This window comes from Gymnogyps californianus, chromosome 23 (genome assembly GCF_018139145.2).
Source record: "Gymnogyps californianus isolate 813 chromosome 23, ASM1813914v2, whole genome shotgun sequence".
NCBI lineage: Eukaryota > Metazoa > Chordata > Aves > Accipitriformes > Cathartidae > Gymnogyps > Gymnogyps californianus.
This window is the reverse complement of record NC_059493.1, coordinates 5195098-5222223: the sequence shown is the minus strand read 5'-3', so window position 1 is coordinate 5222223 and position 27126 is coordinate 5195098. Positions and strand designations below refer to the sequence as shown.

General features: G+C 38.4%; 1 protein-coding gene across 5 annotated transcripts in view; it reads right to left on the bottom strand.

Moving 5' to 3' along the window:
* Positions 1 to 27126, bottom strand: part of LRRTM4 (leucine rich repeat transmembrane neuronal 4) — a 543042-nt gene that overhangs the window by 331824 nt on the left and 184092 nt on the right. For all 5 annotated transcript variants that reach the window (XM_050910344.1, XM_050910345.1, XM_050910348.1 and 2 more), the window contains exons 7-9: positions 8310 to 8430; positions 6089 to 6188; positions 52 to 100 (exon numbers count right to left, since the gene is read on the bottom strand). The gene's annotated coding sequence lies outside the window, so the exon portion shown is untranslated. The remainder of the gene's footprint in view (positions 1 to 51; positions 101 to 6088; positions 6189 to 8309; positions 8431 to 27126) is intronic.

The following is a 27126-nucleotide window of genomic DNA, read 5'->3' as shown; positions in this document are numbered from 1 at the left end:
CAAGTTCTGCAGGAAACCTCACTGGGTTTTGTATGAAATGCAACTACCTACCTTTGTGAGGTGTTTTCAACATACAGGCTCCAGGTAGCTTTCTCAATCCCTGAAAGTAAGTGAAAAACACCTTCCTCAATCAGGGCAGAAATACTAAATAAATTCCAACATTGGCTGAAGCAATGTTCTGTATTTAGCATTACAGCTTAAGAATCACAACGCGCATGAAGTACTTGAGAGAACTGCATGAGGAAAAGCATTCATGAAGAGCAAAGCACGTAAGATCTGTCAGTATAACAGCTGCAGTCACTTCGACTGCATCTACAGCAACAGTTTGTTCCTGCACTGGAGCAGCTTCCTTGCTGCAGTCGTCCCATGTCAAGACTAGTCTTTTCTGTACTGCTATTTCGTTAACACCGTTGGATGCACTGCCTGGGTTTGGTTTGTAAAGTATTATTAGGAAGACCTGGTGAAGGGAAAAAATCGGAAGCACTCTGACAGCACATGGATGATATTAGACAAAGAGCAGCTATCTGACAAGTATTTCGGAGAGGATGAGGATTACATCCTGTTATTACAAAAGGATACAGAGGGGTTTTCTCCACATGTCAGGTGAGCTGTTGAAATGATGAGTGCTGTTGGGGTACTGTGTTATAAATGATGTCGTGGCATCAAGAGATTGTCTACATCACACAATGCCTTCATAAGCTAAAAGAAAGAACCAGGGCTAATTAGCTGAAGAGAACTATTAACAGCTATACTCCTTCTGGCACTCAAGCTAGCACCCTCACATACACAGAACTCTGCTGTGAAGGCATACAAGCTCATTCATCACTATCTCAGGTATCTCTGGAGCCTTGAATAAAGGTCTTATTATTAAAATTCCAGTGCTTGATCTTGACTGAAAGGCCAGGCAGACAATTACAGTATTTACTGTTGCAGTCTTCTGTCAAAGCGAAACAAAGGTGATAATCTCAAGGTACTTGTGCTAAGTCAGATTCCAGTCCTCCTCTTGTATTAAATTTTACCTTAAATTCAAAAAGGTAATTCCTTCTCCTGATCCTGTCATTTGTTATCAAAATGTTACTTCTCTGCAGTCGTTTTGCCCTGTCCTTCATTAATTTCTTCCCTCTACTCCTTTTCCCCTCCCTTACCCATTTAAATTAAAAATCTTGAGAATAGATCTTATGCATTGGCAATACATTAACACAACTTCATCCTGTTCTCAAAATCTGCTGAAGTGCTTCCTCTGTAAGAAGTAATATTTCTCCTGTTCTGTGAATTTGTCTTTAAAAGTGTGTCACTTAAAAAGAAGATAGAGTTGTTTTCTTTAGCATCTTTAAAGCATATATGCAACAATCCTGCTCACCTCAGTAAAATAAAAATGCATAATTGCCAGCCTTAAAGCCATAATTTGCATTAATATTGTGAAGTAAACCTCTTATGCATGCAGTGCCATAATGGTAGCCTCAGCAGTTGTGTCTCCTTCTAGGTGGGCAGGGAAAAATATTACTGAAAACATGCATCATTGCTGACCATCCCCGAGCAGAACTTCTCTGATTAGATTTGGGTACTGGTGAGAAATTGACTTTATCTATGAACTCCATTTCCTGGATAATGTTATTAATTTATTCATTAAAATGTTATCAAATTATTGAAAAGAAATCTCCATCCTGAGTGTTAGATAACAGCAGCTCTGCTTCCCATCTCAACGGTACATTCACTTTAACAGGACTTTTAACTAGCAATATTGTTTAGTGATTTTATTATTACCATTATTCAATTCAGCCAAGCTTTTTTTTTCCTTCTTCTTCTTCGCACTCTGTTTACACTTTTTAATGAGGTTTTAATCTTCCCTGACATGTTTATTCAGGTTGTTTTATAAAAGGAAAGGGCCTTAAGTATAACTGAGGAAATCAATGCTTTTTTCAACCTGGGTCCAAATCTCTTTCTAATTCTCCTTTTCAAATATTCCTCAGCCTGGGGGGGTGGGGAGGGGGGGAAGCACACAGGGTTTTGGAGAACGTATGCAAGAAGGTTAGAGTTTCTTAGACTAATTCAAGTAAAACGCAAATTCTTATGGAAGACCTATGAATTGTACAAATCCCCATAAGAATAACTGATTGCAAAATTAACTTGAGACTTCAGAGATTCACAGATAAACTTAAAAAGTATTTTTAAATAAAAATGCATTAAGTAGCATGGCAAACCTTAAGCTGGCATTGGTCACAGCATATCAGCATTCCCTTAAAATCAAGCAAATGTATGTTCTTTTCCATTATGTTCCTACAGTGTTTGCGTATCTTGTTTGGGTTTGGTTTTAAAGGGATCAGCATGTTGGGTATGTGTTGGATGGACAGCCTGAAAAATCCAACTGCAAGACCGACAAGTGTGAGTGGCTGGATTTTATGTGAAATAACCCAGTATCAGCTGTGGATTACTAGCTCTCAAAAATTTAGCTCTTTGGCTGAAGTTTCTCATACAGGAAAAAATTCTACATCCATGTAAAGCCATCAGAACACTGAAAATGAGGCAGACATACTTAAGCCTTGAACCACTGACATTTCAAGTGAATTCTAGCCTTACAGAGTATAACAGAAAAAAAGGCCGAAGTCGTCGACTGTCTGGAGGACTGTCCACAGTATTTGCTGAATCAGCTCCCCTAGGATGAGTTCTTGCTTCTGTCCTTTTTCTGCGACACTTCAACGTTCCACACTACTGAAACAGAGAAGGACCCAGCAAATCCCTTGCATTGCAGCTGAGAACATACTGCGATGCAGCTAACTAACATTCAACTCAAACATCCGAAAACAATGCCTATTACTCTGTTACCTGGATTAAAAAGCCTTAGGGCCTTACTGAAACATTTTGAAGGCTGTAAGGGCCATCATTACTGCCGTTCACTAGCATTATAAGGTTAAACGCACCTACCACATTACATTCCTTGCTCCAGACCTGCTGTAGTACCTTTGCAAGAAAAGGGTGCTGAAAGTTAGGAATTTAAGTACCTTACTTACACCGACATCTATGAAGGATTTCTGTCCTGTAATACTTGTCATGCTGAATATACACATTACTACCTTATATGTAAGATAGCTAATAAGATGTTTCCCATTTAATTTTCCGAGCAGCAAAAGTATTTAAAGAACATTAACACAGTCAGACTTAATTTACTCTTTTTTTTTTTCCCCATGACTTGCAATCATTTTTCACCATCCTCATGCTAGTTAGCTATTATTTTGTAAATGAATTACTTCATTTAATTTAGTTTCAGATTTAATTGTTCCTTATTGGAAATGTCAGCTTTCACAGTTCATTAATAAGGGCACTGGCGGAAAGAAAGCAAGGAAAGAAGCAGGGATAGGGAGAAATAAACTTATCTTGCAAGTAATGAAGAGCTTTAGTTAATGTTAGGTCCACATATTTGTTTTAAGTCCCTCTCGAACCTTGGTCTCTGGATTAACATTACCGGGGATATTTGCTAGAATTCAACACACTGGCTTCTTGACAGATGCTGCTTGCTGACAAAGATATACAATATAATCCTCGAACTGTTAAGGCTCTCCTCCCAAGTTAGTTGGCAGAAGAATTCTGAGGTGGCAATCAGCCATCTTCTTGCGACAGTGGTTTAAATATTCAGATGTAAAAATGGTTCTTCCAAAGAGGGCCAAATGCTGTTCTGAAAATCTGTCTGAGCATACAAAACTGGGATTTCCCAGGTGAAATGCATTTTGGAATACCCTCGGACAATCTGTGGAATATTTGTAGTTCCGGTCAAGGAACAGAATCCCACTGCATTAGACAATCCAAAGATGTCTACTGGAGAGCTGATTCCCTGGACCAGTGGCTACATACTGCTGAATGGTAACCACCACCTTTAATAAATAAATACTACCTTTAATCACTACTGTACCTCAGTTACTCTCATGAAAATATGAACAAAAACTACTCCCTGTTTTTCCAGATGTAGCAATAACAAATCCATTAACCCAAGCCATTAAATATTACCGTGCTGAATGAATTCCTATAGGTAGTCCAACATTATCTTTTTGGGTTTTGGGGTTTTGTTTGTTTTGTTTTTTAAGATATTTACTCAATGTGCATGTGAAAATAAATAATGAAAAAATATTATTTCTTTCTTTGCCAAGTAGAATGAAATGATGACTTGCTTTGTCTTGTGATGACATCAGAGTGTTTTCTAAGTTTTGCAAAGCCAAAGTGTTGGGTTTTTTAAAGCAGTGGAACACTTGTGATAATGACGAACAAAGACATAATAATGTCATATCTGTCCACTAATTGGAATACATTAAAAGTTTAAGTTTGATCAAAATTTGTCACTCCCAGCCACCAGTTAATAAAGTAGATTACTGGCAGAGCAAAAAAAACCCCAATAATAATCTATGAAATCTTTATGACATAATCAAGACTAGTAGTTAAAACTAATATATAAATCCAGCAACGAAACACTGCAGTAACATATTACTAAGGGAATGTATCTTGCAATCCGTCCTGTATTTTGGATACTTTCTCTGTAAAATGCTTTCTAAGCTCATTTAGATCAATTAGCATTTCTGAAACACTTTCTATGAAATGGCTTTGACTTTGTGTTACTGGTCTGCCTTATGCTGCTTGCCCATGTTTCAATGAAAGGTTCCCCACAGCTTTTTCTGAAGGCGGGGGGGGGGGGGGGGGAAGGCAATTTCATTTTTTAAACAAGTAAATAGTGCATAGAGAACTGTGTAAGAAAAAAAAAAGATAAAATTAGAAATAGGCTTTTGAATATTTATGCAGAGCCTCCAAAAAGACAATAGCTGAAAGAAAACAGAGCTTCTGTATGGGGAATTTATTACACATCAAAAGAGGCAAAATTGGCTCTATTTACCATGTATGGGAAGGAAAGAAAGATATGCTGTGTCACATATAGTCAAAGATATTAAGAGCTTGACTGAAATAATGGGAAAAATCTCCACTGACTACGAGGTGTGTTGCATCAGGCCCTAGCAATAAGAGCTGCACAGTTCCATCCATCCCTAGTTTTGCCACAGACTTGCCCTCCAGTTCAACAAAACATTAGGCATACCCTCTGCATTCAACAAATCACTTAAGCAAATGCTTCATTTTAAGCAGATGAGAAGTCCCTTTTAAGAGAAAAGATTTTCTATTTGAGGACACAGCTGAGTTGGACTAGTAGATTTGATCGCAGTAATGGGACCTGATTTCCAGAGAGGCAAACCACTTACTGCTTCGATTTACTTTGAAGGGGGGGGCGGAACCAACCCAAAACAAGAAACAGAATAGACCCAGGAGGTTATTACCTCAGTTTCCCCAAGCATACAGCAGTGGACTAATTTTACATAATAGGGGTATTGATAGGTTTAAACTAGTGTTTCAAAACCACATTCAGATTTTAAGAAAACTACAATATAAATGCAAAATATTTCTATAATAAACACTCAACTGTACAAACTATAATAATCTTCATTTTTTCCTTCCCAAACAGCAAAGGCAAATATAATATACCTACTTATCAAGGTGAAATTACCCCATCTTGGACAGACTATGAATGGAAAATTCTAACATGATATTTTCTTGGATGAAAGCTCCCATGCAAGTGTAAATTATTATCATTAAAATAATGAATTCTTTGCCCAGTTTAAGCTTTGCAGCTCACTCTTAAATTGAAAAGTGCTCTCTGCTCAATGAAACTCAGGGGTGTAATGTAAATTTTCCACAGCATTTGGTTTTCAACTAAATTCTACAGACACATGATCAGGAGACAAAACCCCATTAAAAAAGGCTTGTGAGTAAGCACCTGAAGTAGTTGTCTTTCAATTCTAATTCCTGGATAATGTGGAGGTTGGTCATTATTACCCAGTGTTTTAAATACTAGCTCATCAGTTCAAATCTGGGTCAGGCAGGAAGTTAAAAAGAAGAGAGCTCTTAGATGTCCTGTATCAGATACATTAGTTTCGGGCGATTTCCTAGCTGACATACCAATACGTAAAAAGCACACCAGAACATCTCGCCAATTTAGGCAACTCTTGTCATTCTCAGCAAAGGCACCCAGAATTAAAGCAAGCACTGAGCCGGAACTGACCTCTCAATACCAAAACTGCTCCCTCAGATGTCCAAGGTTGAGACGTGTTGTCCAGCACTGCATTCACATGCGCACTTGACCCTTGCCGGTATCATCAATGCTGAAGGAATATATAAGAGAACAATGTAAATTCATTTTCACAGGCCAAAGCCTAAGGAAAGGCTTCTTTCCTTCTAGCCAAAGCAGAAGGAAAAGTTTTTAACCTCACTTTTCAATAGAAGGAACTGTCCAAGAATCAAGTTGTTTCTGGCTAATTCAAAACTTTCATCCTAACCATTGTTTCAAGATTATATTCTAAAACACAGAAAAGGACAAATCAACATACTGCAAACTATTTTGTGGCATAGAAAATTCCTTCTATCTTCCTTGGCCATTTTGTTTTGGGGAGAAATAAAATTTCAAAACCTCAGGATGAAAATTCCTTCTATTTTCCAGCTCCATTTCTAGATTTTCCATTCACTCTTTAGTGGTTGTACAACACAAAGTACCTTGTGCCTAGACTTTGAAGCTTGTGCAGGTAATGAGCACTTACTGATTTGACTTAGATTTGGGAGTAATACGTTTGAAATAAGGCCTAGACTATCTTAAGCTGCACATACAGTATTCAAAATTAAAGGCTGCCTTTGAGCATCTCTAAATTCGCTTTAAGAATTATTATTCATGAAAAAGAGGTTCTAGGACTCGTTTATCAATGATAAACAGATTTTATTAGCATAGTGGCAGCATCAGTAGCAGTCCATCTGGAAAAGTTATTAGATGTGAGTACAACCCATAGTTCTAAGCAATGTCTTCACTGATTCGATCCCTTAATTACAGCAATCAATTGACATTAATATGGCAATTCTGTGACCTACTTTGTAAAAAGGTCAGACCAAATGATTGAATGGTCTCTTCTAGTCTTCAAACCTATAAATAACGATTTATTAAGGTAGCTAATAAGCACGTATTAGCTAGATTGAGCATAGAAGCCAAGCAGTCTGAATCAAGTTGAACAAGGACTTGAAGTTCAGTCTTCCACTGCCACAGAAGTGCCTGGATCGGCATGCTGTTTAGGGGATGGGAATTGGTCAAGGCCTCTGTGTGTTTGTCTCTGCCCTCCCACACCCTCCAGCTTTACAAGAAGTTTGAAAATCTGCTTTGTCTTCATGTACAAACTTCTAGCAATCTCAAAAACATTCCTAGGAGGGAAAATCAATAGCCTGTTCACTTTTGTATTAATCCTTTAAAACCTATTTATAAATGAAAGCTAAATTCAAATTTTATTATGAGAATTTGGGAAAGTTCTTTTGGCATTTAGAACAATTTCTTTGTACCTCTTGCATATCACGTTTACCAAGTTAATTCATTTACAAAATGCTGTTTAATGAGGGACTCCTCCACTCTTCCTCCAATCATTTATCTCTTTTTGATGGCATATATGCCATCAATCATGCCCTATGTGCAATGTAATGCTTTCACGCATGGTAGTGAGTTGTGCAAACCTTGCCTAAGAAATGTTCTCTTGTTTACTGTTTATGGAGGATTGTATCTCTGTTCACTAATGTTCTCTAACTGCTATAATTTGATTGCTTTGTGTGCTGAAAACAATAAAAAAGTTAATTAAAAATAAACAAAGAAAAACAAGAGAAGTTAGACCCCTGTACCATCGACATACAATTGTAAACTGAAAACTTCAATGTAACAGAAGCAGCTAAAGATATTTTAGATGCCGTTTTGATGCTATACAAGCATCTCCCACAAACAAAAAGTGCAGTGTACTTAAGTACCTAAATATTTTTGTTGACTAAAGGAGCTGCATAAAGAAGATATGAAACTATTCAAAAGATAATGATCATTATTTCCAGTTTTTGTCTTGAGCAGTATATGTAGTTGTAGTAATTGCAGAAGATAATGTGCTAGACTGGCAGTAGTCATCTCCTTGACTCCAGTCAACTGTTGTACTTTTGACAAAGCTATTGCTAACTGAGGACTTCCTATTTCTACCATGATGCAACTGGAAGATGGCTAGATGCACATTCATCTGAGTATGTGCAAGTTTTCTGCCCTATCATTTCACCAGGCAGGTTTGCTAACTTTTCATCGTTATCTAAGGTTTCTCAGGCACAGTAGAAGTCATTCCGCTCTGTCCAGCTCTAGTGCATGCACAGCTTCTTCCTCCACTTGGGATTAGAATATACAAAGCTCACCTCACATCCAGGAAAAAAATGCACTGCATACGTACCCTGTTTTCCCCCATGTTCAGAGCCGCATGCTTCCTAAGCCTGGGAGAAACATTGTGCTAGGTAATCCTCCTGAGACTTCTGAGCTGAAAGGTTTGGACTCTGCAGCATGCTGGAGAAAGCCTGGGGACAGAGCAAAAAGGACAATGTTGGCTAGACGCTCTTGGGAGCAAGAGGAGTTGCAGGTTTACATGGGTTTCCAACCTCCCCCCTACCCCAACATAACTCTAACAAGAAACCCGACTGTAGGCAGAAAGCCTGCTTGGAGCCTACCTGCTTACCACACTCTGCTTTCCCAGCCACCCGACTTAGTTGCACTTACTGGTGCAGCAGCAGCTTTTCTGCTGTTTGAAAAAAACTCCTGACTCAATGTTCCTGTATTCTGGAAACTTAGTAAGAGAATATCCCTTGGCATCCAAAAAATGGCAGGCAGAACTAATATGAAAGCCAAGTAAAGAAATAGGACAGGTGAAAGTAATTCCAGGAAGTCTAAAATGTGTTTTCCAATGATTAGGGGAAAAAAAAAATTGATTGCTAGCCTGCAGATGTTCCTGAGCAATTCAGAAATAGGAAAGGCAAGTCTTTTGTGGGTACTATTTAAACTGCGGTATCTGGCATTCAGCAAGTTAGGTGCTTCCATCCACAATCACAGTTATTTTGCTTTCTAAATGTTGACCAGATGGTCAGGTTTTGTGTGGCAGCAGCGTGCGTGCGTGCGTGTGTGTGTGTGTGTGCGCGCGTGCGAGGCGGAGGGGGGTAAGGCAGAAGGACTGTAATTATGAGAATGTGTGAAACTCCACCGCTACCGCTGCAATAAAATGACTAGAGTAACATCAAATTTAGATTCTATGCACATATATTTCATATGCATACAACATCATAACTGCCTGGAAGGAAAAGTCAGTTATTTTCTTTTTCTAAATCCTTTTTCCTTATCGGCTATAAAATGTTACAATAAAAAAAATAATAATCTCGGGGTGAACTGAAGTCCCAGAAGGTGCTTGTCGAGGAGAAAAATAATTGTTAGCCAGAGCTGATTAAACAGCAATATTTCCACAGAGACTGAAATGATGGCTAAGAAATCATCCAGGAGATGTTAGCCTCAGTATTCTTAACTTGTCATGAATGGCTAATTTACTCAGAAATACATTCTAAAGAAGTTGATGCCACATCTTCCCCGCCAGCCGTACTAATTGTTTGTTAGCATACAAAAGAACCAATGACCTTTCAAACTGCATGCTTATTGTCCCTACTAGGCAGAAGAAATGTGCCTTGGCACAGCAAGCATTGCTTGGTTCCTTTTTATTTTTAGGAAAGTAACCTTTTAAAGCAATGAACTCTTCATCAATAGTATTTCACAGTCTGTATTTAATAATCATGGAACTAAGCAGAAATGTGTTGTTTTGCTACTTCATCTAGGATTCAACATTTAACAAAAAGAATTAAGGCTATTTTAAGTGTTAAGTAATAGTTGTACAAATGGAAGTATGTCGGGGATTTAAAAGCATACTAAAGAAGTTTTGAAGCGTTTCATATCAAGCACCAAAACCATACGTCTATGTGTAAGCTTTTTGAAGGGTGCGCAGAACTCAAACACAATTTTTTTTCAGGGTATGACATTATTCCTCCACTCAGCATTGTAACTGATTGAGGAGCTTGAGTCTCATTTTCAAAAGCCATTTAAAAGTCTAGGACACTTATCTTCATTGCCTTTCAATATGGATTAGGTTCTTAAATCTCGGAGCCACAGAATAGTCGTAGTTTGGAAGTGACCTCTGGAAATTGTCCAGTCCAAACCCCAACTCAAAGCAGGATGAGCTAAGAGCAGACTGCCCGTGACCGTGTCCAGTGAGGTTTTAAATATCTCCAAGGATGGAGACTCCACAGCCTCTCCGGGAAATATGTTCCAGTGTTTGGACACTCTCACAATAAAGAGGTTTTCCTTACGTTTAAATGGAATTTCCTGTATTTCAATTTTTACCCAGTACCTCTTGCCCTGTGACTGGATACCACTCAGAAGAGTCTGGCTCCATCATTTTTACTCCCTCCCATCAGGTAACATGCTCATAAGAGCCCCCTAAGCTTTCTCTTCTCAAGTCTGAAGAGTCCCAGCTGCCTTCAGAGAGCTAGTCCTAGTTGCTTCCCAAAGCAGAAGACTCCAAAATCCAAAACCAGATTTTTGAAAGAATTTTTGCTGGCCATGGGCATCATACATCGTGGCAACAGAGAAACCCACTGAGAAATTGATTCCATCCAACTTATCCTAGAAATACTGAAGTTCAGTGTAGGTGCACTAACGATGGACAAGCCTCATTTTTTGGGTGAACCAACATCATGCAGGACATAATTTTCATACTAGTTTGAAATCTGAGCCCTTTGCTACCAAACTATTTTGCTCCACAAAATCAAGCTGAACTAATACGGTTAACCAGCACAAGAGAAACAGCATATTTAAAACATGTGAAAGTGTCTTGTTTGCTCAATGTTAGGTTACTTCTTCACAGCTCCAGCAGAGCTGCTACAGCATCAGCCAGTACTGGTAGTGCCCATCTACATACACATCTGCATACATACACACTCCTTTCCTCCTATCTGTTTTTACTTTAAATAAGCCTTCACAATATATGATGTTCTTAAGGCTATAAAAGCTCCTCCTAAGTCCTGAATAGTCGTAAGGCCAATCTTGCTGTGTGTTCACCACCATTCTGGTGAAAACAGTATTAGTAAGTTCTGATAACTGGATAGTAGGATATATCACACCCCACCCCCCTTCCACCCCACCCCCGTTAACGAATACTAATGCAATGGTGTGAAAAATCTAGGAGCCTTGGGACCAAGGAACATGACAACAGAAGTACTTCAATTAATATACATGGTGCTGAAATCTAAGAGAACCAACTTGTAAGACCAGAATGGTCCAGAAAATTTTTCAAGTGTCCCAGATGAGATGCTTGTATCCTTAAAAAAAAAAAAAAAAAAAAAAAAATATATATATATATATAAAAAAATATATATATAAAAATAAAATAAATATTGGGCTCCATCTGCATGTTTGGCTTACCAAACACCTCTGGAAAGTTGTCCAAAAGTACAGACCTCTGAAAGACCCTGTATGTCTTCCCCTGGCCATAAGCATGACAGGACCAAACATTACACAGAAACTATTTAATGCATCTATTAGCTAAGTGAACGTAATGAAAATGATGATGTAACTTTATTTCGTTTATTCCATAACAAGAGTATATTGAGGCTTGGTTAAAGGTATCCACAAGAGAGACAATTTTCAAGACCTAATAGAGACCAGGCAATCTGTTAGATGTGAGAGTCTTAGTCCATTAAGTTGCTGAGCCAATTCATGATAATGTTATTTAGTGTAAATTTCCATTTGGATGAATAGTAAAGAGCTTGATCTATAACATTTGTAATTGAATTAGCAACCTCTTTGTTTCCCTATTCTCTTTATGGCCAGGCCATGTATGCATTTTGTGAGTATTCTGAATTACACCAGTCAAGCCATTAGTTGGGAAAAGTGCCACATAATGCCCTTTTGGAAGTGGATTTTTATTCCATTCAATGTTTTTCCTTCCTGGAGAAGTGATCTTTTGCCATTCACTGCTGTTATCCAGCAGCTTCTATTTAAATCTGCTTTGTTTCACCTAAATTTGATTAGATTCCATAGATCTACTTTGCATGGCTGATATAGTTTGACCCGTACAAGCCCAAAGCTAGGGTTTCAGGATTCATTTGTTTTCCCATTATTTTTCTGGACAGGAATAGTAATGGTAGATTAGGAAAGAAAAATAGAAGAGACTAATTTAACAAGGGATTTAAACACCTGCTTAATTACATCTCTGCTGAGGGCAGCACTGATTCAAGTGCTTAATTGGGTGTTGTTATTTGAAAATATGGAAGAACTGCATGAAAAGAGGTTTGTAAAAGTACCTGAATGTATAATAACATTCACCATTTATTATAATGCTCAGCATTAAACAGGCCTACATTTTGAATCTATCTAGCGGATCCTCATGCCGGGCTAAGGCTCGCTGAAGAAAATGGATGACTATACAGGATCAAGGATTTTCTGCTTTTGACTACATATAGATGTTTGTCTACAGTCACATTTCAATTTTCAAACGCAACTTGAGCAGTGAGAAAACTGAATTCTCCTGAGGTTCCAGGAAACTGTAATCCATTTGTATCAAGTATCTGAAGCCCCTTCACTGGGTACAACACCGGCTGTGCAGGGGAGGGACACGATTACTAGGATCTATCATTAGTAAAATGATTACTAACATTTTACAAATGGGGAAACTGAGCTCCAGAGTTAGCAGAGTTTAAGTACAAGAACAGAACGCAAATGTTACCACACCTAAATCATTTAGCCCAAAGTCAAGTATTGTACATTGCCCCTGAAAGCAGTGAGTTGTCTCTTCAGTTGTTCACTACTAGTTTGACCTCCATATGGACTATGCAACCCCTCTGGTCTCCTGAGCATCAACATCACATTCATAAATGAGACCTATACTCCTAAATTAGTAAGTACGTGTGAAAGATTTCCCTGTACTCCAGCTAAATTTTACTCAGCAACACCTTAGTAAACCCAAAAAAACCCAACAAACCAAATGCATACTGCTTACATGGATACATTATTATACACATACTAGTAGAGCGAAATAGCTTGTCTAAAAGGTTTAAAGGCTAATAAGAGTGACATGTAGCCAATGCTGGATAGGGTGAACGATAAAAACCTGTCAGGGAATTTACCTTCCTAAGAGTAAAACGGAATTTACTAAAATGTTTGGAGTTTTTCCCCTTGTGGATACGTCCATGGAATGGGACTCTGCATCATATTAACTTGACCCCTCAACTTAGAGCATTCTTCCCCCCGCCTCCTTTGAGGTGTCAGTCCTTAGGGCTCCTGCCAAAATGTATTGCTGTCAGGCAGCTATAAGAAACAGAGCCAACATACACATACTACAGCCAAGAGAACAACTGAACAGCCAATTCCTTCAGGGCCCAATTATTTGCCGCAAAATTGAAGGACAGGGATGAGTTTCTGACTTCAGACACTTCCTAGCCCACTTTATTTGTTCTGCTGCACTGCAAATAGTAAGAAATGAAGAAAAAAAAAGTTTACCAATAATGCAATGGAAGAGCCTTTGCTGAATTCGAGGCTATTTAATATTCAAATAGAAAACACTGGATATTCATGTAATCATCGTGATTATCCTGAATATGATGTTGCTAAAAGCTAATCTGTGTTGGCCAGAATTGTTTAAAATAACAGTAATGTCTTTCCAAACTACAGTTATTTTTTTTAAACCAGTAAACATTTGAGTGCCTGAAGTTAGGACCACTGTCAGAAGGTGATTTAAAAGGAGCCTGAGTTTTGGGTTTATTTGGGGGGGGGGGGGGGGGGAGGGTGACTTCAGAACTGTTTCAAATACCAACAATGGCTGGACTTGATCTTCAGAAAATGCTGAACTCAATGACCAGCTTTTTATTAAGCTCCCCAGCTGGAAACTCAATGAATACATATGAACTACTTCTTACAAATCAGCAGAAGACAAACCGGTATCTTAAGCATCTTTGGATACAACAGTTGTCGTAGTTTGTTTATATGCTGGCTAATAACTGAAGTGACTTCCAACATTTGTTCTAGCATGTGTTCAATTTATTTACTGCTTTACATTAAAAAAAGAAATCCAGAAAGGACAGATTGGCATGACCTCAAAGGAAAAAACTGATTTGCATACTGTGACAGAATAAAATCAAACTATAGGGAATGTTAGTCACTTTAACCTAGCAACTCATACAGCAGTAGAAGAAAAGAAAAAATACTAACCGTTGATACACATTAACTAAGATACATTTGGAAAAAAGTTCCTTGAATCACAAACTTGATAAATAAAAAGAAAAAGAAACAGCTGACATGTTAAACAGCTACTGTAACAGAAAAAAAGATTGAGCAAATCAGTAGCAAACTGAGGAGTCTTTTGACTGCATCTATGGAAGGGTAACTGTGGGCATAAGGCAATGCTTGTACATAGACTGGTGAGGTAAAGGAAAGAGCAGAAAGCTGTTCAGAAGACAAGCAGGATAAGTCAGAGAAGGCCAAGTGGGATGGGAGACGTTTCTCTAATGGATCAAATACAGATGAAGCACTGTGTTTGTGCCTACAAGGCCATGATTCTCTTGAGGCCTTCCCACTGTCCATCGTTTTCCCCTCTAGACGCGATATTTGACCTTGGGCAGTCCACTTAGTCTCTCCATGCTGCACTCTTTACCTTTTAATCAAAACACACATAAAAGGGTATTGCAAAAAGCAACAATGCTAACTTCAAGTAAGAGGTGCCACATATTTGCAATTTAATCAACAGGCACATGTTTGACTAAATTAAAATTCAAAGACACATATGCCGAAGTCAACTAAGTAGCAAAGGAATCTGGCATATGAGTTAAAATTATCAGAACTAATCAGCATTGATTTTTAATTTCCATATTAAGTTTATTATTTTTAAGTATTAAAAGGCAGGAAGAATGGGGATGGTTTCTAACAGAACAGCTGAAGGAAAAGAATTCTCTAGCTAAGTGTCATTTTTACTTGCAAAAAAAAAAAAAAAAAGGGAAATATCCAAGATCTCAAGATTTCATGTTATCAGTGGGAATTAGAACCAATAAAACCAACAACCTAACCAAGTACTGCACTACTTGCTGCCAAACCTTAATATAGCAAACAAGGAATAAATAAAATGAAAACAAATACCATACATATTGTTGCATATGTAAATGAGATTAAATCAGGCTGTGAAAATAGATAACCCACAATAGTGCATTATATCAAAGCTGGACTTCAGAAAAAAATTGGAAGTGATACTGAGTGAAGAAATCCACAAGCTTGCCAGCGGTGTCTTGTGTGAAAAGCTGGCCACTACCACAATTACAGGCTTAATATCTTGCCACACCACTTTAGCAACTTTATTTCCAATCAGTTTGTGGTGAAATGCATCAGCAGAGGGCTTGCCCTGTCTCATTAAATAAATGACCTAACATGTCAACAAGCAAATTATTTCACAATGGAAAACACTGTAAGGAAGGATTTACGCTTTGTAGTGTGAAGTCCTGCCCTTAAGAGCTGCGCAGAAGAGCTGAAACAAGGAGTTTTCAAAGCACAGGAATGGGTGTTAAGTTGTAGGACACTTTACCCCAACTTCCAGAGTATCTGACAACTTGAGCGATGGCCAGGCAAGGCGAGGGGGACTGCATTCCGCACGCTTCAGAATGAGGCGCCAGCTGCAGTCAAGATGAGCAAGAACAATCCTTGGGCAATACGAATAGCACAGATATAAACATGTCCACTTAAAAATAAATAAATTCTTCCCACATACACAAAAGCAGTGCTTTTTCAATTGCTTATGCCACATGGCAGCGTTTACTTCTCATTCACTAGAATCAGCGATAATTGAATCAAAGCAGAAAGTGCCCCTCCCTTCGGCCTCTTCCAAATATTACCCATCAAGACATATTTCTTGGTTTTGCTCTATCATGTTATAATAAGCTCACTGAGTTTCTTCAGCACAGAATCAAGGCCAGGACACACACACCGATGGAGCTTAATGATATATGGACAGGTGAATGTTTGATTTTTACACGATCACATCGGAAAAACACATGAAAAATGGGCCAATGGGATAAGCAATCAGCCCTTAAAAAGAAAATAAGGGATGTTCGTAACTACATATTCAGGGCTGATATACATACTGTTGGGAAGAGCAGAGGCATGAAGGTTAAAAATAATTGTTCATCCATTGTTAGATCTTCACTCTATATACATGTTATCTTAATTAAACAGTACAATTCAGGGTCAGCTCCTGCAAAATGCCAAGCGTGCTAAACCAAAAAGGAAGTTGCACATAGTGAAGCAAAAGTTGCCAGGATAAAAAAATAAAATAATTCTCAAATGAGGCTGCCAGATTCCTAGCTGTACATATAAATTCAGCAAACAGGTCTCACAGAAATTCAGGGACAATACTTGGAAAAATTGCATACATACTCCTTCCCTGTTCCCTTTTTCTTTCACCCATCCATACAAACCCAATGTAAGAATGTTTTGGTGTTTATATTCAGTTATAAATTTCAAACTTGTTCCAACAACAAATGAAGTCTCCTCCTGAAATTTCACCATTTTCTATGGAGTGAATCTCTCCATTATGACCAATGGCAATTATAGTAGTACCGATTGCTCTTTGATACAGAAACTATGCAAAATATGCATCTTAGAAGCAGACCCTCTTCCAAAAACCTTGCATAAATCATTAATACAGTTTCCTTAATAGTCCAACTCTTTGTTCAATAGTCCAAGAAAATACATATTCCTTACCATACGTCTTCTGAGGGAAATTGCCCTAAGGCTTCCTCATTTATTTTTCTACATAACAGATTTTTATTATGATCTACTGAGGTTATGGCAGCTTTTAAGCTTGTAATTTATATACAAAAATTTATATTGTCTCATTGCATTTTGATGATAGAAGGAAGAGAGGACTGAAAGAAAAATAAGATTGTGCAAGTATGAAGCAGCTGTTTTCTACTAGTGTGATATCTACTTATATGAAAAGGGCACCATGGATTTCACTCTCAATTATATCTGGGCTCTTTTACACGCCTGTGCAAGGGAAGGAGGTCACAACAGCTGAAATACCATAGTTAGTACCTAGAATACTTGACACGGACCAGGGACCCTATATCCTACCTTTCCTCTGATACACTGAAAGGCATTGGCAGAGTTATCCAGTCTCTGTGCCTTCAATTCTCTTGTTATTTTTCTTGTCCGTTTTGCTTGTTGACACTTCTGTAGAAGGAGCAACCCCCCGTCATGAGTATATGCACCAGGTAACTGTGGTGAAAGCACTGCAGGAGGAGTAAATCTCTCTTGGGGTACATGGGCCAATGTGACTATGGGAATGGTGCCCAATTTGCCATAGCTTATGTAAGTCCCTGAAAAATACCCCCAAAAGTTATGTATCAGCTTATGTCATGTCTGAATATGACCTGTAGATGATTATTTAAAAAAAAAAAAAAAAAAGCCTCAACTGGAAAAAGCCAGTTAATGCCGCAGGTGACTTTTGGCTAAAACGCTGCTGTTATGAGGACATGGGAGACAGTTCAGTTTACAATGGAAATGACTGAAGAGAATATCAGTGGATTCATCTGTCACATCTATCAGACCACCAGCTGTATGCATTGCCCAAGGCTATGATGGCATTACTGGTTTGATTTGTTGTTGTTGATTGCTTGCTTCATGTTAATTCATTCTACTGTACTAGAATGTTTCAGGGGCTCATCTGTTATTATTAATATTAATAATCCAAAGCACTTTCATCCAAAGAACTCAAGGCACTTTACAAACATTAATTAAGCTTCACAACACCCGTAGGGGTAAGTAAACTTTTGAGATCTCTTGGAAGGGTCAGAGAGGGCTTGGTTTAAAGCAGCAGCTTTGGTTAAATTCAAAGGACTAAAGAACAGGAGCCATGAGTTCAAGTGCCGTTTTTATCACACATGCTCTTCTCAGAGAAGCAACTCAGTATCTCTGTGCCTCAGTCTTCCAACTGAAAAGGATGGATTATAGGACAGGTTTAGCTTACAGGACCTGCCGAAAGGACAAGCTCACAAATTATCAGAAGAAATACGGAGATGCTGGAAACACTGGGCTCACAAGCAAAAAGATTGATAGGTGTCTTCAAAGCAGTATCTGGCACTTCTCTTCTAAACCGTGGGCTTGAAGTGCTCCATAAATTCCATAGGAGCCTACAGTTCCTCAGGTATAACAGAACGTGATCCAAAGGCAATGAAAACAGAGGTCTTTAAAACCTCAATCAAAGTCTTCACATAGATACTCCAAGTGTGACTATCGCTTCCAGTAACCTGGAGAATGGCCATTTTCTGCTGCAGTTGGAGCCCCTCCCAGAAGCCTGGCTTCTTACAGAAAAGTAAATGAAAAGAAAGTTGTCTTAGTAAGAGAGAGGAACTTCTGTGGGACCTGTACCGCTCCAACGGCAATTCTCAAAGAGATCACCATAACCAATTTGCCTGGAAGAAATCCTACCAGCTATGTTACATCACCAAATGGAAAAATAGACTCTCCCCTTTAAAATCTATGACACTAGAAAATGAGTGAATGAAAAAGTCCTTATCTCTTTCAGATCTAAAATACAAAACCCATCTTTTCGACTTGGTTTGTGAGCACTAATTCTCCTAAATGCAACTGCTTCTCTTCATTAAGCTTTGCTTTTTTGGATTTCTTTTTATGGCTTTTCTAAAGCAAACAACCTATCCATTCTCATCATCAGTATTTCGGGGAAAGAGATTTTACTTTTGATGGGAAGAACTCAGATGCTAGGGCGATGGGCAGTGAGATAAAGACTGAGGTAAGTGCATGCTAAGTGCCATAGAATCCATTAGGGGAGGAAACACTGAATGACTGCAAATAACTTTTTAGTATTTCCTTATTCCAGGAAAAATCTCTGATGTCTAGAATGTGAGAGATCACATGGGCCAGTTAATTAAGAGACAAATCTGGGAAAGTTGCAGCAGTGAACTATAGATTTCTGAAACCGACATTAGCTGAAAAAATAAAAACCCTAAATGAAACTATTTTTCAATGACTCAACAGGAACCCTGGAAAACAGGGCTTCACTGCCTCCAGTGAAATTCCTATTTAACCTATTTGAGAATCCTATTTCTAATGCCCTGTGATTTTTATATTCATAGGATTGTTTTCTGAACAATCTAAGGGCTGGGCATTTGCTGCTATACTAATAAGGACTCTTGAAGAACTTTATGAGCTTGGAAAACATTTTTCCTAATGTTTAAGAAGGAAGATTTCTCATAATATTCATATGAAGAACACAACCCTAGTTATCATTCTTAGAGATGAGTAAACCAGAATACCCAGTTCATGAACCTAAAGTGTTCTGTAAGCACCCAAGATGGGAATCTAATGCTTCTTGTATTGTTGCAAATGTATCATTGCAACGTGTTATTCTTTTGAAAATCATGTTTCTTTAAATATATTGCAAAACTGGTCACGCAGGAGTGGTTAGTCGCTCTTGAGATAGTGACTTGTTTTATGTTTTTGAACTCCAGTACTTATCTTTAATGCAAGCACCGTAACACTCCAACTATTCACTAAAAAAAATAAAAACCAAACCAAAATACACTACTGAATTAACATGCAAGCTATCTGCCACAGTTTGAGACTTGTCTTGGAAGCTCTATGGTCACAAAATGCTGACTGAAACCAGCAGCAGCCCCATAAATCAAAGGCTCTTACAGGATCAAACATTTATAGCAAGATTCAAGGAGAGTATTTCCACTGATTTCAAATGGGAGACCTGGGTTCAGACCTTAAACAACTAATTACCAGTGAGACAGGTAGACACTGCAAAGACAAAAGCTTCACAGTAGAATTGCAGAGACTAGCCAACTGCTTAATAACTGTAATTACCCTCCTCCCAAGTGTTTTTTTATTTTTTCACTACACAACTCCTCTGCCTCCAGCTCCAAGGTAAACTTCAACATAATGAAGACCAAAAAAAACCCAAACCACTTCCCACTCTATAATGTCATTAAAATGACCACTTTTTGGTCTTTTTTGCATCCAAAATACTACGCAATTTGAGAGGCAATAGCCAACGTGTACTTCCATTGTTCTAAGATTTTTCAGTGCTATATCAATTAAAAAGTTTTAAAAATTCCCAAACGATCAGACTCTGCGACAGCAATTTACAGAACAATGTAAGTCTTCATAAGGTACATAAAATGCATTTGTAAAAGACTGAATGTCCCCACGTTCATGTTGCTATTACTAGCATCAGTTAAGAAACCGAGACCCACCCAGTCATAAGCTACAGATATGTGTAGAACACAAACTGATGATTCCTTCTCACTTAGCAAAATGCTTTGTCAACGCTGTCAACTGCTACGCAAGAAACATCTCCAGATCTCATTAGAATTCCTCCTCTAAGGGCTCATGGACCACTGGTTGTATTCTCAGCTCTGGGCACAGAATTGCGTCTTGCTGTTTGTTACTTTTGTGATATGGAAAAACATAAGTAAATTAAGTGGTTCTTTTATGTTGAAGAACTACGTACAGTAAGAGGCTCCAAAAGGGAAAAAAGCTTTCTGAACATACATGACCTATGCTATGATGCATGTCGGGTAGGTCATCTTTTTTCTAACTGCGTGCTGAGGAAGAGCATATCTTCAGCATACATCTGCTAAAGAGTGAAATCTTATCCCTCCACTGCCAACATACTGCATTCCTTCTTTCTGGACCTATTAAGTCCCTTAATTGCTCTTGCTAGTCCATTTAGCTTTAAACATAGAGGCAAAAGAAAGGCAGGCTTGCTTCCCCCCCCCCCCCAATGATTATTTGTTATGTCAGAATGGTGTCCTTTCTTCCATTCACTAGGAGCTCAGTGAATTGTCACTGCCAACTAGTGACAAATATTAATAGTACATGGAGAATTACTCTGACTGATTTTGTCAGTTATTCTTGAGCAAGATTAAAAAATGAAAAGCCCGCCAACAACAATAAAAAAATGTTATGAAATCTAGCTAGGTTGCAACTATTCTACAGATGCTTTAATGTTATTACATGACCTTTAAAATCCCAAGAACCAATCTGAGATTCACCTACAAGAAAAAATATAAAATTTAGCAGATATTTAGGATGGGGGATCCATATTATACTTTTACCAACAGAGACGGTGACTTTTGCCATGACTGTTACACAATTTGCCAGGACTGACGCTCTCCTACATGACCCATGTTTTCCCAGATGGGGACCAAACAGCAATCATCTTCCGTAGTCCTGAACTATTAATCATGTATCCACCAGAAAGAAATCTGACTGCTTATAACTAACTCAGAACTGGACTGCTACAAATGGATGGGTCCTCAATCTCTGCATACCTCAAAACGTAGAATAATGGAAGTGATGGTCAAAAACATCCAAGAGGTTTAGGAACACGTGGTGATCTGGCAGACAAGGAACAGAACTGGGTACAAAATAGAGGTTAACTGAGTCCCTAACCATTCCTGTAGCACGGGTTGAATTTTGAGGAGCTAAAAGTGTCCTTTGCTCACCCCACCAGTTTTTCTTCCCTCCCCTTTTAGCTTGGCTGTCAATTTTCTAGTCATTACATTTGGAGGGGTGAGATAGGACAGGGCTCTGATCAGAGTTTCTAGGACTGATGTGTATATTTCTCACTTCAAAAGACACTCTGGGAAATGAAGGAAAAATTTAAGTCATTTTCTTAACCTCGTGGCTCCCAGAAGGCACGAATAAAAGTCCCGTATTTTTGTCATCAAGATGATAGCAGCAATCTTCAGGCCCGTGTGAGTCCACAAACATTTACCTGGCAGAATCCCTATAAGTCACAATAAAAAGATAAGCCCAGAGCAAATTCCATTTCCCTGGTAGTGTTTCTGTTCAGAGCTATTTCTGAGAAAACATAAACAGGAGTTGACTATTTAAACCCCTCTCAATAAGTGGCAAATTCTGGCTCTTTGTTGTGTTCTTCTTAGAAGCAATACTAGAGGTGTAAGTACAGCCAAGGTTATAAGCAGCTTTGCTTTGCTGACACTTCTCCAAAGGCTAAATCTCTTCTCCCAAGACGCAAGGTGACCTTTGGGTCTTCAGCAAGAACATGCAGGTTTTGAGGTAAAGGAACAGGTCTTTTAGGTGGCTGTTTCACACTTCTATGCTACTATGCCAAGCAATCATTTAACCTGCATGTTGCACAGCCACCTTTACTTGGCAGCTCGGGATACTACCTCTGCTGTTCATTTCCAGTGCATTTCCAGGCAAGTCACATCGTTGCTCTGTGCCTCATTTTTACATTGCTGCGAAATGGGAGATGATACAATTTTCCCTAAGTGGTTTGTCGATGACCAAAGCCCATAAGCAGGCGTCATTCACTACCCATGAAGGAGTCTAGATAAACACCTGAAAAAAAAGCTGCGGAAAATCTTTACATTCTACTCCTCACCTAAAGTATACTGCACAGGCAGGATATGTCAGCTTAACGTAGTTTCAAGGATGCACAATCTGTGCATTTTAATTGTGTTTCTCATCCATTCTGTATTCTGCCTCTTCTCATCACTGTGAAAGGACAGCTCATTTTAAAAACTCTAATAAAAAGCTCTCTGCATTGTACAGATACGTTTAGCAAACGTATAAAATGGTGAAATCCATGACAGACAGAGATCTTAATAAAGAGTTAATACTGAAACAAAGCAAAAAGCATCAACCCATCCTAAGACCTAAATACAAATGACAGAAAGTATTGCCTCTTATGTCTAAAACTGCTTTCGGTATATCTGCATCTTGTAAAGCAATGTAATTCCATTTTCATTTTCATTTACTTCTCTCAATAGCTTTCCTATTTCCTCCCTTCGAGCTCTACATTATTTACTGATTGCAGAAAATACTGGTTGTTCCATTATCCCCTCGTTCATCACTAAGAAGCAAAAAGTTTCTCAATAAAGAAGAAGAAAGCGGGAAAGAAACAGAGGGAAAAAAACCAACCCAAAACAAACAAGCTCTAAGAGCTGACTGCCTGGACAAATAGTTTATTTTGAAAAACCATTAATAGCCTGTAGATGGTGCCTACCTGCTGCACCAAAAGATGTTTCTATAAACACAGAATATTTAACTTTGACTTCACCAGAGAAACAGTTGTTTGGGACAAGCAGCAGCAAAGCAGATGATGAGATGGCAGACTGAGCTGGGATGCAGTGCTCCTCCTTTGTCCTTTCTGTATTAAACACTGCAACACAAGATACCCTGAGCAATTTCATACCTCTAACAAGTGATTTCAAGAGCTCTTAAAAATGGAAAGCTAGCACCGTACTAAGATTTGAGACACCTGCATAATGAATAAAACATTTGGCACATTTCAGAAAGGACAGCTGATCCTCTGGTTACAGAAAGGAGACGTAAGAAGCAGAAGTTCATCTCCTATTTTTTTGCTGTCTTGAAAAAGCCAAGTCTCTCCATGTCCCACTTCGCTACCTGCAGAAAACAAAGAATACGATTTTGAGATTTTCCTTCCTTTTTCCATCCTTTCAAGTAGAACTTGGAGAATGGGAATAATCTCAGGAAAAATGATTCACCTAAGGACCCTCACAAAGTCTGTGGCAGAGAGAGGACACGTATGTATAGCACTCCTAAATCTCAGCCTAGTTCCTTATTGGCAAGAGCAGCTTCCCCTCTGAACCACGTACAAAGTTCTTCCATAACACTTCGGAGCACCGAGAAGAAATTTCACATACCTACATGAGGAAATTTAAGCAAAATCTTAAGCAAAGTAATCTATGTGGAGCTAATCTACTATTTGATGATCTTAAACACCCTAATTGAGGGAATTCAGCATTCTAACATCCACAACAACAATAACCTTTTAGAACAATGCAGTGTTACCATACTCTTACAAGTAATAAAATGTGTACAGAGAAAGCTGCTGTTGCTAACAGTAACTGCAAATATAATAAATGCCTTGAGAAATATTACCTGTAGCACTGTGTTATACTGGCAGTTTAGGCAGTGTAATCATTAATCAGAAACTGTCAATACACTGCAAGATAATCACTTTTAAAAAGCTGCCTCTGCTCTTGCCTTTTTTAGTTTCTCATCTAAGGAACTTTCAAATGCACTTGTGAGTTGTCAGTGTTTAAGTCAAAAGTCTCTTGATCCCCTTATAAACACAGAGGACTAACTTCAGAAGGAAAAGAGACACAACTTCTTTTCTGGGAGCCACAAGCCTGTTCTTATGGGACAATTAGATTAATTAAAAAATCTATTTGCCTCCACATAGGCTGCGTCATCCATACAAATGCACAGACCTTCATCCCGTCTCTTCACCGGAGCACCCATAGGAGTCTAACAACGGACCACTGCCTTGATTTTAATAGTCAAGGCAGAAGACAGATAGGAACTAAAATGAAAAAGAAGTTAAATTAGAGCTAATACTAATATGAAAAGAATGCTTAATGAAAACCATTTTCAAATCCAAAAGACACAGTATCAAGATGGATAAGCAGCTGAACAGAGACAGCTGTGGTACTCGTAAAAACCAAACTGATCAGGAAAGCAAATACATTCAGAAATAACACAAGCAATGACAGAAGTTGGTCAGACAATGGAAAACTGTTTTGCTTTCCAAGGGGAAGACAAATATATTACTCTCTTTGGAACTCCTGACATGAAGCCTGCTGGCAGCTGTAGTCGAGGGATTTGTGTTCTTACTGTCTTCTGTATAGTCCATAGTCCCAGGTTGAGCTATAAACCCACCTGGCATTCAGTCTCCTCTTTTCCACGGGGAAGGCGGCTGCACCATCAGAGGTACTGCAGCCAGGGAGCCTTAGCTACCCTGGGGACATAAGTGAAACCTGCATAAGCAGTCTGCCAGAGTCTCCGGACAGAAACACTCCAGCTTTAGAAAAGTTTGTTACAAATTCCCTTTTCTTTTTCCTCCAGCATAAGGGGAGGAAAAAATCTTCACTTGAAAAGAAAACACATTTTTGCAAAAATAAAATAAAACATGGCAAAGAAAGATACTGCGATTGTGCCAAGACATCATTTATCCATAGAAAGCCATTCCAAACACATTTTTTTACCAGTACTACTACTCAAGACAAGCCATGACACCCAACTTCTGCTTTAGCCAAATAAAAATGCAGCCTAAGACAGTCCTATGAAACTACAGAGACCAGCATGAGCTGACTCAAAATCCCCCCCCCCTTTTTTTAAGATTTGTTATATACTGAAATCAGGACAAAATTTTCTTGGGATCCTTCTTCAAGAAGTTAGAGAATGTAATAGCATTTCCAGAAAGCTACCTCATTTCCACAAAAACAAATGATTGTGAAAGAAAAGAGATTTCAGTGTTTACCTCTTTTTAATCCACTTCCTGAAATACAGATTAAGGACATACTGTTTTAAGTGCTGCAGTTGCCAAATTCAGTCCTTACTAGAAGAACTTAATCTAGCACCAAGTATACACAAGTCACAAAATGAAAGTGTGGAGACAATCATTAATTTAGGATAATAAACGGCAAACACTATAACCAGAGGAAAATAGCAAAGGGAAAAACGACAGGGAAAAAATTGCAGACAAAGAGATGGAGAGATGCATGTCTTAGTTCAAACCAGAGGATTCATGCTCAGAGCAGCACACTGGGCCTCCCAGACTTCATGGGTGTGCAGGCAACAACGTGCGCAGATGAAGCGAAGCTGCACAGCAGCAGCCTCAGCCCTCCAACGCTTAAAGCCACAATACATAACTGCGTGCACAGGTTCCCAGATTTATACAACAGCAGTACTGGCTACGGGTATGTAGGGCAGGTATACAGTCCATAGAAAATTTTGAGTATATATTGTTCCTTACTACACAGATGTAGAAAAGCCTATCGTGACTCCTGCTTGAAAAAATCGTAACCTCACTTCAACTCTTGTTAACCTACTACAAGTGACTGAATATTCAGATGGAAAAATAGATTGTTAAAATTTAGCAGATTATCTCTGCCCAGGATAAGATATGCTAATGGATATGGAACGAAAAGATTTTTTTTTTTTTTAAAGCTACTTTTAATTATCCACAGAAGGTTCTCTCCCTGCAATCCTTTAGAGAGAGTGTTTTATATGCATGACCCACAAACTCTCCCTACATGTGACTTTTCCTCTATTACAGTTCCAGGTTACAAAAAACAGTTAGAAGAACAAAGGAAACAGGCAAAAAAAGTACAGTCAATATAATCTGCATATAGAAGTACTCATGGATAAAAACAACCAAGTAAGTTATATTCATATTTAGGCTTGCTTTGGGGATGAAATGGAGTGAAAAGGACAAAGCCAAAGGGAAGTACAGCTGGTTTTTATTATTATTAATATAACTATTGCATGTTTTGCGTTTTGTCATTTTCCCGATGAAGCCCTGATCCTGTTATAGTACAGCTTGCAACAGGATTTACACTTTGTGATAATCCTGAACTGGTTTTCTTCCTTCTTCTCTTCTTTGAAAGAAATAATAAATGAGTTGGATGATCAATTTTGTAATTTGCAGTTGCCAAGCAGCTTTGAAGCAATTTAGTGATTTGGATACTTATTTCCTCTCTGTACTGATGGCAGGAGATGATATAAGGATATTGAGTCTTAATCTATTCATACCTCTGATCAAACTGAGGGAACCAGAATCAGAAGTATCTTTCTGATGTTAATTTCGTTTTTACAAGAGCCTGTTTTTCTGTTGTGCATTGTCTTTGCATTCATTTAAGAAAGCTCTGGAGAACAAAGGCCCAATCTGAAAAAGTACCCAGACACCTCTCCACAGACATCTTGCACTCATCTATAGATGGACATTCAGGAATTTAAGATGCATTAATTAAAATGGTCAAGTTAATGAACATAAAAGAAACGTGAGCATTGTCATTCAGAAGCGAAGTATCTTCTGTTCACTACAGTTTAATCCTCCTTCAAAGATTAATGTCAACAATAGAATTTAAATTCACTAAACACCTTATCAGATTGGCATTTACCCAACTATTAAACATTTATCGTAACACCAAAAGCCTGTATCTAATTCTTTTCATCCACACACCTCAAATTATTTTGTAAAAGAGGTCTACACATCATTCCCCTCGTGACATGATGCCAAGGAAGGGGTCCAGGAGCGTACGATAGAAGTGGCTTGTTTACCATCACCAGAGAAGTGTGAGAGAAAGAATCAGGAGTAGAGGCCACTCTCTCACAGC